The 12,597-nt window shown below is 42.2% G+C and overlaps 2 protein-coding genes across 2 annotated transcripts in view; both read right to left on the bottom strand.

Moving 5' to 3' along the window:
* ORAI2 (ORAI calcium release-activated calcium modulator 2) overlaps positions 1-12,597 on the bottom strand; it is a 204,060-nt gene that overhangs the window by 87,348 nt on the left and 104,115 nt on the right. The gene's annotated exons all lie outside the window — the stretch shown is intronic.
* LRWD1 (leucine rich repeats and WD repeat domain containing 1) overlaps positions 1-12,597 on the bottom strand; it is a 92,765-nt gene that overhangs the window by 1,608 nt on the left and 78,560 nt on the right. The window lies entirely within an intron of this gene.

The raw sequence follows: 12,597 nt of genomic DNA, 5'->3' as shown, positions 1-12,597 counted from the left end.
TAATACGAAGGATGTAAAGTCTCCATTTTTTTTAATGGCTGAATAGTATTCCATGGTATACATATACCACAGCTTGTTAATCCATTCCTGGGTTGGTGGGCATTTAGGCTGTTTCCACATTTTGGTGATTGTAAATTGAGCTGCAATAAACAGTCTAGTACAAGTGTCCTTTTTTTTTTTTTTTTTTTTTTGTAGACACAGAGTCTCACTTTATGGCCCTCGGTAGAGTGCCGTGGCCTCACACAGCTCACAGCAACCTCCAACTCCTGGGCTTAAGCGATTCTCTTGCCTCAGCCTCCCGAGTAGCTGGGACTACAGGCGCCCACCACAACGCCCAGCTATTTTTTGGTTGCAGTTTGGCCGGGGCTGGGTTTGAACCCGCCACCCTCGGCATATGGGGCCTGCGCCCTACCGACTGAGCCACAGGCGCCGCCAGTACAAGTGTCCTTATGATAAAAGGATTTTTTCCTTCTGGGTAGATGCCCAGTAATGGGATTGCAGGATCAAATGGGAGGTCTAGCTTGAGTGCTTTGAGGTTTCTCCATACTTTCTTCCAGAAAGGTTGTACTAGTTTGCAGTCCCACCAGCAGTGTAAAAGTGTTCCCTTCTCTCCACATCCACGCCAGCATCTGCAGTTTTGAGATTTTGCGATGTGGGCCATTCTCACTGGGGTTAGATGATATCTCAGGGTTGTTTTGATTTGCATTTCTCTAATATATAGAGATGATGAACATTTTTTCATGTGTTTGTTAGCCATTCGTCTGTCGTCTTTAGAGAAAGTTCTATTCATGTCTCTTGCCCATTGATATATGGGATTGTTGGCTTTTTTCATGTGGATGAATTTGAGTTCTCTATAGATCCTACTTATCAAGCTTTCGTCTGATTGAAAATATGCAAATATCCTTTCCCATTGTGTAGGTTGTCTCTTTGCTTTGGTTATTGTCTCCTTAGCTGTACAGAAGCTTTTCAGTTTAATGAAGTCCCATTTGTTTATTTTTGTTGTTGTTGCAATTGCCATGGCAGTCTTCTTCATGAAGTCTTTCCCCAGGCCAATATCTTCCAGTGTTTTTCCTATGCTTTCTTTGAGGATTTTTATTGTTTCATACCTTAAATTTAAGTCCTTTATCCATCTTGAATCAATTTTTGTGAGTGGGGAAAGGTGTGGGTCCAGTTTCAGTCTTTTACATGTAGACATCCAGTTCTCCCAACACCATTTATTGAATAGGTAATCTTTCCCCCAAGGTATGTTCTTGTTTGGTTTATTGAAGATTAGGTGGTTGTAAGATGTTAGTTTCATTTCTTGGTTTTCAATTCGATTCCAAGTGTCTATGTCTCTGTTTTTGTGCCAGTACCATGCTGTCTTGACCACTATGGCTTTGTAGTACAGACTAAAATCTGGTATGCTGATGCCCCCAGCTTTATTTTTATTACTAGGAAGTGCCTTAGCTATACGGGGTTTTTTCCAGTTCCATACAAAACGCAGAATCATTTTTTCCAAATCTTGAAAGTACGATGTTGGTATTTTGATAGGAATGGCATTGAATAGGTAGATTGCTTTGGGAAGTGTAGACATTTTAACAATGTTGATTCTTCCCGTCCATGAGCATGGTATGTTCTTCCATTTGTTAATATCCTCTGCTATTTCCTTTCTGAGGATTTCATAGTTTTCTTTACAGAGGTCCTTTACCTCCTTCGTTAGGTATATTCCTAGGTATTTCATTTTCTTTGAGACTATGGTGAAGGGAGTTGTGTCCTTAATTAGCTTCTCATCTTGACTGTTATTGGTGTATACAAAGGCTACTGACTTGTGGACATTGATTTTATATCCTGAAACATTACTGTATTTTTTGATGACTTCTAGGAGTCTTGTGGTTGAGTCTTTGGGGTTCTCTAAGTATAAGATCGTGTCGTCAGCAAAGAGGGAGAGTTTGACCTCCTCTGCTCCCATTTGGATTCCCTTTATTTCCTTGTCTTGCGTAATTGTATTGGCTAGAACTTCCAGCACTATGTTGAATAGTAAAGGTGACAGAGGACAACCTTGTCTGGTTCCAGTTCTAAGAGGAAAAGCTTTCAGTTTTACTCCATTCAGTAAAATACTAGCTGTGGGTTTGTCATAGATAGCTTCAATCAGTTTTCGAAATGTGCCACCTATGCCTATACTCTTCAGTGTTCTAATTAGAAAAGGATGCTGGATTTTATCAAATGCTTTTTCTGCATCTATTGAGAGGATCATGTGATCTTTATTTTTGCCTCTGTTAATATGGTGGATAACGTTTATGGACTTGCATATGTTAAACTAGCCTTGCATCCCTGGGATGAAGCCTACTTGATCATGATGAATGACTTTTTTGATGATAAGCTGTAATCTATTGACTAGGATTTTGTTGAGAATTTTTGCATCTATATTCATGAGTGAGATTGGTCTGAAATTCTCCTTTTTGTTTGGGTCTTTTCCTGGTTTTGGTATCAGGGTGATGTTTGCTTCATAGAATGTGTTGGGGAGGATTCCTTCTTCCTCAGTTTTTTGGAATAATTTCTGCAGTACAGGAATAAGCTCTTCCTTGAAGGTTTGATAGAATTCTGATGTGAAGCCATATGGACCAGGGCATTTTTTGGTTGGAAGCTTTTTTATTGTTTCTTTGATCTCAGTGCTTGAAATTGGTCTGTTCAGGAGCTCTAATTCTTCCTGGCTAAGTCTGGGGAGAGGGTGTGATTCCAAATATTGATCCATTTCCTTCACATTGTCAAATTTCTGGGCATAGAGTTTCTGGTAGTATTCAGAGATGATCTCTTGTATCTCTGTGGGATCAGTTGTTATTTCCCCTTTATCATTTCTGATTGAGGTTACTAGAGATTTTACTTTTCTATTTCTCGTTAGTCTGGCCAATGGTTTATCTATTTTATTTATTTTTTCAAAAAACCAACTCCTTGTTTCATTAATTTTCTGAATGATTCTTTTGTTTTCAATTTCATTGATCTCTGATTTGATTTTGGGTATTTCTTTTCTTCTACTGAGTTTAAGCTTAGATTGTTCTTCTTTTTCCAAATCCATAAGATGGCTTGTGAGATTGTTGATGTGCTCTCTTTCTGTTTTTCGAATGTAGGCATCTAAAGCGATGAATTTTCCTCTCAAAACTGCTTTTGCAGTATCCCACAGGTTTTGGTAGCTTGTGTCTTCATTGTTGTTATGCTCAAGGAAGTTAATGATTTCCTGTTTTATTTCTTCCTGCACCCATCTGTTATTCAACAGAAGATTGTTTAATTCCATGGCTTTGTGTGGGGTCCAGCGTTTTTGTTAGAGTTGAGTTCCACCTTTAGTGCCTTATGGTCTGAGAAGATACAAGGTAAAATTTCAATTCTTTTGATTCTGTTGATATTTGTTTTGTGTCCCAGGATATGATCAATTTTGGAGAATGTTCCATGGGGTGATGAGAAGAATGTATATTCTTTATCTTTGGGATGGAGTGTTCTATATGCGTCTATCAAGCACAGTTGTTCTAGGGTCTCATTTAAATCTCTTACATCTTTGTTTAATTTCTGTTTAGAGGATCTGTCCAGCTCTGTAAGGAGTGTTAAAGTCCCCTGTTATGATGGTATTATCAGATATCATATTGCTCAGACTGAGTAAGGTCTGTTTCAAGAATCTGGGAGCATTTAAATTGGGTGCAGAAATATTTAGAATTGAAACATCTTCTTGTTGTATTTTTCCCTTGACCAATATAAAGTGACCATCTTTGTCTTTTTTGACTTTAGTTGCTTTAAATCCACATGAATCTGAAAATAAGATTGCAAGTCCTCTTTTCTTCTGAATGCCACTTGCCTGAAAAATTGTCTTCCAACCCTTGACTCAGAGCTTTAATTTGTCTTTTGAAGCCAGGTGTATTTCTTGCAGACAGCAAATGGATGGCTTGTGTTTTTTAATCCAGTCAGCCAATCTGTGTCTCTTCAGTGGGGAATTCAAGCCATTAACATTTATTGAGATAATTGATAAGTGTGGTAGTATTCTATTCATCTTATTTTGTGAGAGTCCATTGCTTAGTTTTATCTTTTGCATCAGTGTGGAGGTTAGGTTCTGTCCTTTAATTTCTGAGTTCTTACTTTGCTGCTGATCCATTGTGGTGGTCAGTGTGCAGAACAGGTTGAAGTATTTCCTGTAGAGCTGGTCTTGTTGAGGCGAATTTCTTCAATGTTTGTATATCCGTAAATGATTTGATTTCTCTGTCAATTTTTAAGCTTAGCTTAGCAGGGTACAGAATTCTGGGCTGGAAATTGTTCTGTTTAAGTAGATTAAAGGTAGATGACCATTGTCTTCTTGCTTGGAAAGTTTCATTAGAGAAGTCTGCGGTCACTCTGATGGATTTGCCCCTGTAGGTCAACTGGCGCTTATTCCTGGCAGCTTGCAGAATCTTTTCTTTTGTCTTGACTTTGGACAGGTTCATCACAATGTGTCTTGGAGAAGCTTGGTTAGAGTTGAGGCGACCTGGGATCTGATATCCCTCTGAAAGCAGTGTGTCAGAATCTTTGGTGATATTTGGGAAAATTTCTTTTATAATATTCTCTAGTATGGCTTCCATTCCTCTAGGGCATTCTTCTTCCCTTTCTGGGATTCCTATAACTCGTGTGTTGGAACGCTTCATAAAGTCCCATAATTCTGACAGTGAACGTTCTGCTTTCTCTCTCTTCTTTTCTGCCTCTTTTACTATCTGAGTTAACTCAAGAACTTTGTCTTCTACCTCTGAAATTCTTTCTTCTGCATGGTCTAACCTGTTGCTGATACTTTCCATTGCATCTTTAAGTTCCCTAATTGACTGTTTCAGTTCCTTCAGCTCTGCTATATCCTTTTTATATTCTTCATATCATTCATCTCTTATTTGATTCTGTGTTTGGATTTCTTTTTGGTTATTTTATACTTTATTAGCAGTTTCCTTCATTATTTCCATCATTTCTTTCATTGTTTTCATCATGTGTATTCTAAATTCCCTTTCTGTCATTCCTAACATTTCTTTATAGGTGGAATCCTCTGCAGTAGCTACCTCATGGTCCCTTGGTGGGGTTGTTCTGGACTGGTTCTTCATGTTGCCTGGAGTTTTCTGCTGATTCTTCCTCATGAGTGATTTCTTTTATCTGTTTCCTTGCCCTAATTTTCCTTTCACTTCCTCTTGCTCTTTAAGTTCTTGTGCCTGTGGACTAAGGGTTAGATGAGTCCTTTTGGTACAGGACCAGAAGGGTGAGAAGGTTGAAGAGCAAGAAAGGGATGAAAGAAAGGAGGACCAAGTGAAAAAAAAAAAATAGAGAAAGGAGGGGGGTGGGTAAAAGGAATATTTACAAAAAGAAGAGAGGCACAGAAAGAGGGAGACAGAGCAATATAGTTGTACAGTAGGGTACTTTGACACAACCTTAAAAAAAAAACCACCTTCTGGAGGTGCCCAGTTGGGTGGTTCCCTTGAGGTCAGCAGCTCTTTGCTAACCTGATCTGACACAGTACCCCACCTCCACCAAGTAGAGAGGAAAGACAAAAATGCTATAAATCAAACCAAAACAAGCAAACAGAAAACTTTACGGGATAAAATTGGGTGAAAAACCAAATGATAGCGGTAGAAACAGTAGCAAAAATGAAGTTCTAGTTATTAAAAAAGGCAGCAATGGGAAGTTATAATTAAACTAGAAAAATTGAGAAAGAAAAAATATCTGTATGGAAAAAGTTGAAATTAAAAAACAAAACAACATCAACAGCATCAAAATAAAAAACAACCAAACAAACAAAAAAAAAACCAAAAAAACAAAAAAACCCAAAACACAACCAAAAACAAAGCAGTATGTATATGTTGTTGAATATTGTCTGGGCAACACGTGGTCTTCTGGGGTATGAGATGTTAATCACAGTTCTGATATGACTGGAGGCTGCTGATTTCTCAAACCCCAGCAGGTAGACACCCTAAATCTCTCTTCAGCCCACTTAAAAGGCACTTTGAACTTGTAAACTTGCTGAGCAGAAGCCTTCCCAGGAAAGTGCTTGTCGCTGGAATCACTGCTGAAGTGGCTATCCACTTACCCAGTGTGCCAAAACCGGTCTCACTCTGCCCCTGAGGGTTAGGGCTGCAAGGCAGCTGAGACCCCACCCTTAGGCTACTGGGTGCTGGGTTACCAGCTCCCACCCGATTCTAGCTCTGCGACCCTGAGGGCAGAGCTTGCAGGGCAGATCGCTCACAATGGCTCCCTGTGGCCCACAGCCAAACAACTATTAGCTCCGTCTGGCTCAGCGGCTCAGACTGGGGCCCTAGACAATGGCCAAAGTTCTCCGCACTCCTGCTCATGCTCTCCCCAAGGCAGCTCAACTGAATGCCAAGTCCAAAGACACCAAAACAGTTCACAGGTAAGGCCTTTCCGGTTTGCAGTCTCACTGCTACTGAACTTATAGTTGCGGGCGGGTTTAGACCGATTGAACACATGCGACCTCTTGCCGGTTTTCCACTGTTTTAGTCCTCCTCTTGGGGTCCAGAAGTCTCTCGTTGACTCTCTGTATCCTCGCAGGGGTGATGATAGGCAGATCCCACCAGCCAGAGATGCCTGGAGTCCTATCTCCCCGGACTCACGGTGCACAGATGCAAGGAAGCTGTTACTTGGCCGCCATCTTGCTCTCCTCCTGTGTTTAAGGTTTTATTCTTTATTCTTTTTTTGGAGACAGATTCTCACTCTATTGATCCAGCTAAAGTGCAGTGGCATCATCATAGCACACTGCAGCTCCAACTCCTGGCTTTAGTGATCTTGTGTCTCAGTCTTCCAAGTAGCTGGGACCATAGGCACCTGTCATCACACCCAACTGATTTTTTTCTATTTTTAGTAGAGATAGAGTCTTGCTCTTGTCCAAGCTGGTCTCGAACTCCTGAGCTCAAGGGATCTTCCCACCTCAGCTTCCCATAGTGCTAGGATTACAGGTATAAGCCACCAAGCCCAGCCTGTGTTCAATGTTGTAAAGCAGCTGTTTTCTTAGCAGGTTGTCCCTGTCCTTGCCTCTGTTGGAAGGACCGACCCATTCTGGGGGTGGCCACTGTGACCCCTCCTTTCCAAAATCTAGTCAGGTGAGCACCCTTGGGATGCAAGGGAAGAGTCCAGCAAATGTCTCCTACTAGCTGCCAAATAGAAAATACAATACTTTTAAAAAGGATATTCATTTTAACATAAAAATTACATAGTGTCTAGAATTAATCTACAGACGCACAAGGACACCTACCTTATACTATATAGAAAGGTGAACTTCAGGTCGATTAAAGACGTAACTGTGAAAAGTGAAATGATGGAACTGATAGAAGAAAATGCAGGAGCATGTATTTGTGATCTTGTTGTTGTTGTTGCTACTGTTGTTGTTGTTGTAGTTGTCATTGTTGTTTAGCCGGCCTGGGCTGGGTTCAAACCTGCCAGCCTGGTGTATGTGGCTGGCACCCTAGCCACTGAGCTATGGGTGCCGCCCATGGATTTGTGATTTTGAAGTGAGAATTCTTAAATAAAAACTCCAAAATACAAACTATTAAGGTAACAGATTGTTTTTTTTTTTTTTTTCAGATTGTTTAATTGGCTAACCTCAAAGTTAAAGGTTTCTGTTCAACAAAGAATTCTATGGATAATAGTAACAGACGGAATAGGAGAAAACATTTGCATTGTCTAAAGCTGATCTAGATTATATACCCAGTATATATTAATACTTAGAATATTGGTATTATTATTATTATTTGTTTTTCAGAAACGTGCTCTCGCTCTATTACCAAGGATAGAGTGCAGTGGCAATTTGTAGGTATAATCATAGCACACTACAGCTTCGAACTCCTGGCCTCACGTGATCCTCCTGCCTCAGCCTCCCAAGTAGCTGGGAATACAGGTGCCTGCCACAACACCTGGCTAATTTTTCTAAATTTTTAGTAGAGACAGGAGTCTCATTTTGCTCAGGCTGGTCTCAAACTCCTGACCTCAAGAGATCCCCCTGCCTTGCCTTCCAGAGGGCTAGGATTACAGGCCACTTTTCTGTATCACGTTCTCATATGCAAATAGGCTTGTTTACAACCCTCTTCCCTGTCCTATTGGTCTGTTTCTACCCCACGAAGGTCAGGACACCTGAGGGTTAAGCTTCATTAGTGGCACAGTAAGTTTGCCTCTAGGAACTCCTGTAAACCAACAAGAAAAAGATCTAAAACCCCACATAAAAATAGTTATGAACAGAAAAGTCATGGAAATATAAACTCAAATGCTTGGTACATATACGATGGCCATAAAGTTTGTGTGCAATTTAAGATAGACAACTATTTTAATTGCACACGAGCTTTATGGCTACCCCATATATGATGTTTAATCTCTCTAGGAAGCTGAGAAGTGCAAATCCAAAGAAAGATACCACTTTATTTCCATTAGATTGGTAGAAATGATTAAGTTGGATAACAAGTGTTGGTGAGCAAACAGGAGCTCCCATGTATGTGTTTGTGCTGGGGCTGTAACCTTGTGTTTCCCTGTCAGAAACCAGGCTGGGAGTATTTTGTAAGATCATGAGTGCATGTGCCTGGTCACTCAGCTGTCTTACTCCTGGGTAAAAGTAGAGAAATCTTCCTATGTGTCCTTAAGGAGACATGTGTTGGAGACACTTTCTGCAGGATTGTCTGTAGCACAGGGGATGTGTGACCATCCCTGGGGTATGGATATATGGTATGTTGGGGATGTTCACTATGGAATTTTATCAGAGAAGCGGCTGATTCAATTAAAGCACCATGGAGTTTACATGGTGAAAAAAGTAAAAAACAGAATGAAGCCTGTAGCACAAAACTCAAAAGGGCACAAGCAACCCTGCCAGTTTTTAAGACTACACACATCTTCCAGGACCATAGCAACCTGTTGAGGTTCTCATGGTCCCCAGCTTGGAACGGTGGTCTGCAAGGGAGCTGGCGCTGGGGAATAAAAGGACTCTTACACACAGTCTCAGTGCATAAAAGCCTGAGAGCTTAGAGCAGCATACGCAGCCTCTGCTGCTGACAGCAGGTCGAGATTGTGCAGCACTCCCGCCCCTAGCGCCCACTGGCTCCTTTTATTATGCTCCCAATGAATACAGGCTGGCAAAAAATGCAAACAAGATAACAGCAAGACCTTTATCCCTAGGAACAGAGAGCAGAGGGTAAGGGTTGAGTAAAAAGAAACATAAAGTATGGAAAATTCTAAAACAGCCAGGTATTGTATGGGAGGCAGGCATGGGGGAGAGCAAGTTCTTTCTTTCTTTCTTTTTTTTCAGACAGAGTCTCACTCTGTCACCTTGTAGTCTCACTCTGTCACCAAGGCATCATCATATCTCACAGCAACCTCGAACTCCTGGGTTTAAGTGATCCTCCTGCCTCAGCCTTCTGAGTAGCTGGGACTACAGGCGCCCACCACAATGCCCAGCTAGTTTTTCTATTTTGATGGAGACCGGGTCTCCCTCTTGCTCAGGCTGGTCTCCAATTCCTGAGTTGGAGCAATCTACTTGCCTCGGCCTACCAGAGTGCTAGGATTACAGGCGTGAGCCACTGCACCCAGCCAAGAGTAAGTTCTTTCTTTTTCTAACTTCCTTAATCTAAGGTATCCATCTGGAGTCCAAAAGTCTCTGCCTGCCCGAGTGTTAGCTTCTCAAGTGAAGCATCTCAGTGCAAGCTGTTTTTTCCTACCTCATTCACTTGCAGGCCCCTGAGGAGGGGGCATAGGGATGGCCCCCCTGCCTGCTTTCCTCTGTTTTGAGGGGCTTTCAGGAAAAACAGCCTGTTCGTTAGCCTTGTGCCTCCTCAGCAACCAGCGTCTGATGTGATCCTGCTGTTCTCCAGCACCTGGCACAGGCCATCCCCAGAGTTATGGACAAGATAGGTCCCTGGATGTTTGTTCTTAAGTTGAATTTGTATGTAACTTGGAACAGATATATTTACTTATTATCTGTTAGAACCTCTGTTTGTAAGTGCACGTTATACATAAGTTCAATGTTAGTAACTTGGGGACTGCCTGTATTCACATCCTGGGATGGGCTCCTCCCACATTGAACAGGGTTGTGGTCTGAGTGACCAATAGAATTCCACAAAGTGATGGTTTGTTGCTTCTGGGGCTGGCTCATAAAAGACATGATGCTTCCATGGCTCTCTCTCTTGGAACGCTCCCTCTGCAGAAAGCCAGCTGTCATGTCATATGGACACTCCGACAGCCAAAGGCCACTTGAGTGAACCATCCTAGAAATGGCCCCTCCAGCCCCAGGTGAGCCTTCAGATGACTGCAGCCCCCGCTGACCATTTGACTGCAACTTTCTGAGATATCCTGAGCTAGACAACCCAACTAAATTGTCCCTAGCTTTGTGACTTTTGGAAACATTGAGTTGACAAATGTGTATTATTTTAAGCTGCCAGTTCTGAGGTAATCTGTTACTCAGCTGTAAGTGACTGATACGAGCACATACACCAAACCGCAGGAGTAGATCCCTGGAGGAGGGAGTACAAGTGGGATGGAAATGGAGATGAAGACAAAAAACAAAATAAATGCTGGCTAGGCATGGAGCACTTTAGGAAGCTGAAGCAGGAAAATCACTTGAGGCCAGGGGTTCAAGACCAGCCTGGGAAAATTAGCAAAGACTCCATATCTCCAAAAAGTTAAAAAAATAAAATAAAAAAATTAGCTAAGTGTGGTGGTGTAGGCTTATAGTCCCAGCTACATGGGGGAATAATAGGGAGAAGGGCTGAGGTGAGAAGACAGCTTGAGCTCAGGAGTGTGAGGTTGCAGTGAGCTATGATGATGTTGCTGCACTCCAGCCTGGGGATGAGAGTGAGATGCCTCTATTGGAAAGAAAGAGAGAGGGAGGGCCTTGTGTGTGCAGAGAGAGGAAGAGGGCTTGTGCAGAACAGTCAAGAAATGTGCCACCGACACAGCCATTGCAGTATATTGAGCTCCATAGAGACCGCACCAGGGCAAGTGAGAGTGGACAGGCCTGGGCAACTCTGCCTCACTGAACAAAAGTAACTAAACATGGATAAAGGAAATCCTAAGAAGTTGAGAGGCAAAATATCACCACATACACTTTTAGTGCACACTTGTCAAGAGGAACACAAGAAGCAGCAGATGATCCAGTCAGTTTCTCAGAGTTTTCTAAGAAGTGCTCAGAGAGGTGGAAGACCATGCTAAAGAGAAAGGAAATCTGAAGATATGGCAGAGGCAGACAAGGCCTGTTACAGAACAGAAATTAAAACCTATGTCCCTCCTAAAGGGGAAACAAAAAAGAAGTTCTAGGATCCCAATGCACCCACAAGGCCTCGTTTGGCCTTTTTCTTGTTCTGTTCTGAGTATCATCCCAAAAATCAAAGGAGAATACTGTGGCCAAAGGAGAATACTGTGGCCCATCCATTGGTGATGTTGCAGAAAAACCGGGAGAGACGTGGAGTAACAGAGCTGTGGTGACAAGCAGCCTGATGAAAAGACAGGTGCAGCTCAGTGCCTGTAGCTCAGTGGGTAGGGCACCAGCCACATACACCGGGGCTGGCGAGTGACAACCACAAAAAAGAAAAAAATAGCCGGGCGTTGTGGCGGGCGCCTGTAGTCCCAGCTGCTCGGGAGGCTGAGGCAAGAGAATCGCTTAAGCCCAGGAGTTGGAGGTTGCTGTGAGCCATGTGACGCCACGGCACTCTACCGAGGGCCATAAAGTGAGACTCTGTCTCTACAAAAAAAAAAAAAAGAAAAGAAAAAAAAATAGCCAGGCATTGTGGCAGGTGCCTATGGTCCCAGTTACTTGGGAGACTGAGGTAAAAGAATGGCTTAATTTCTCTTCCGAAACAGGCCTTGTCTGCCTCTGCCATATCTTAAGCCCAAGAGTTTGAGATTGCTGTGACCTGTGATGCCACGACACTCTACTCAGAGTGACATAGTGAGACTCTGTCTCAAAAAAAAAAAAAAAGAAAGAAAGAAAGAAAAAAGAAAAGAAGGGTGCAAAGCCGAAGGAAAAGTACAAAAATGATATTGCTGCACACCGAGCTAAACGAAAGCCTATGCGGCAAAAAAGGGAGTCGCCAAAGCTGAAAATAGCAAGAAAAAGGAGGGAGAGAGGGAAGATGGAGAAAATGGGGAAGAAGAAGAAGATGATGAATATGTTGGTTCTAGTGCAGTTTTTTTCCTCTTGTCTATAAAGCATTTAACTTCTTTTATACTCCATGTACACAACTCACCCCTTTTAAAGAAAAAAGTTGAAATTTAAGGCTGTTTAAGATTTGTTTTTAAACTGTACAGTGTTTTTTTGGTATAGAAAAAACTATGGAATATGTCTTTGGATAGCCCTGTCCTGGGAGTATTTTCTTTCTTTTTTTTGAGACCGGGTCTCCAGCTGTCGCCCTGGGTAAAGTGCTGTGGCATCATAGCTCACAGCAACCTCCAACTCAGACTGAAGTGATCCTCTTGCCTCAGTTTTTCTATTTTTAGTAGAGACGAGGGTCCTGCTTTTTTTGCTCAGGCTGGTGTCAAACCTTTGAGCTCAGGCGATCCACCTGCATTGGCCTCCCAGAGTGCTAGCCTGTGAGTATTTTCAGTAACTACTAACCTTGCCTGATACAGTATGGGAGCTGCAAATTG

This window comes from Nycticebus coucang, chromosome 12 (genome assembly GCF_027406575.1).
Source record: "Nycticebus coucang isolate mNycCou1 chromosome 12, mNycCou1.pri, whole genome shotgun sequence".
NCBI classification, from domain to species: Eukaryota; Metazoa; Chordata; class Mammalia; order Primates; family Lorisidae; genus Nycticebus; species Nycticebus coucang.
The sequence above is the reverse complement of the archived record's forward strand: the minus strand, read 5'-3'. Positions and strand labels throughout refer to the sequence as shown.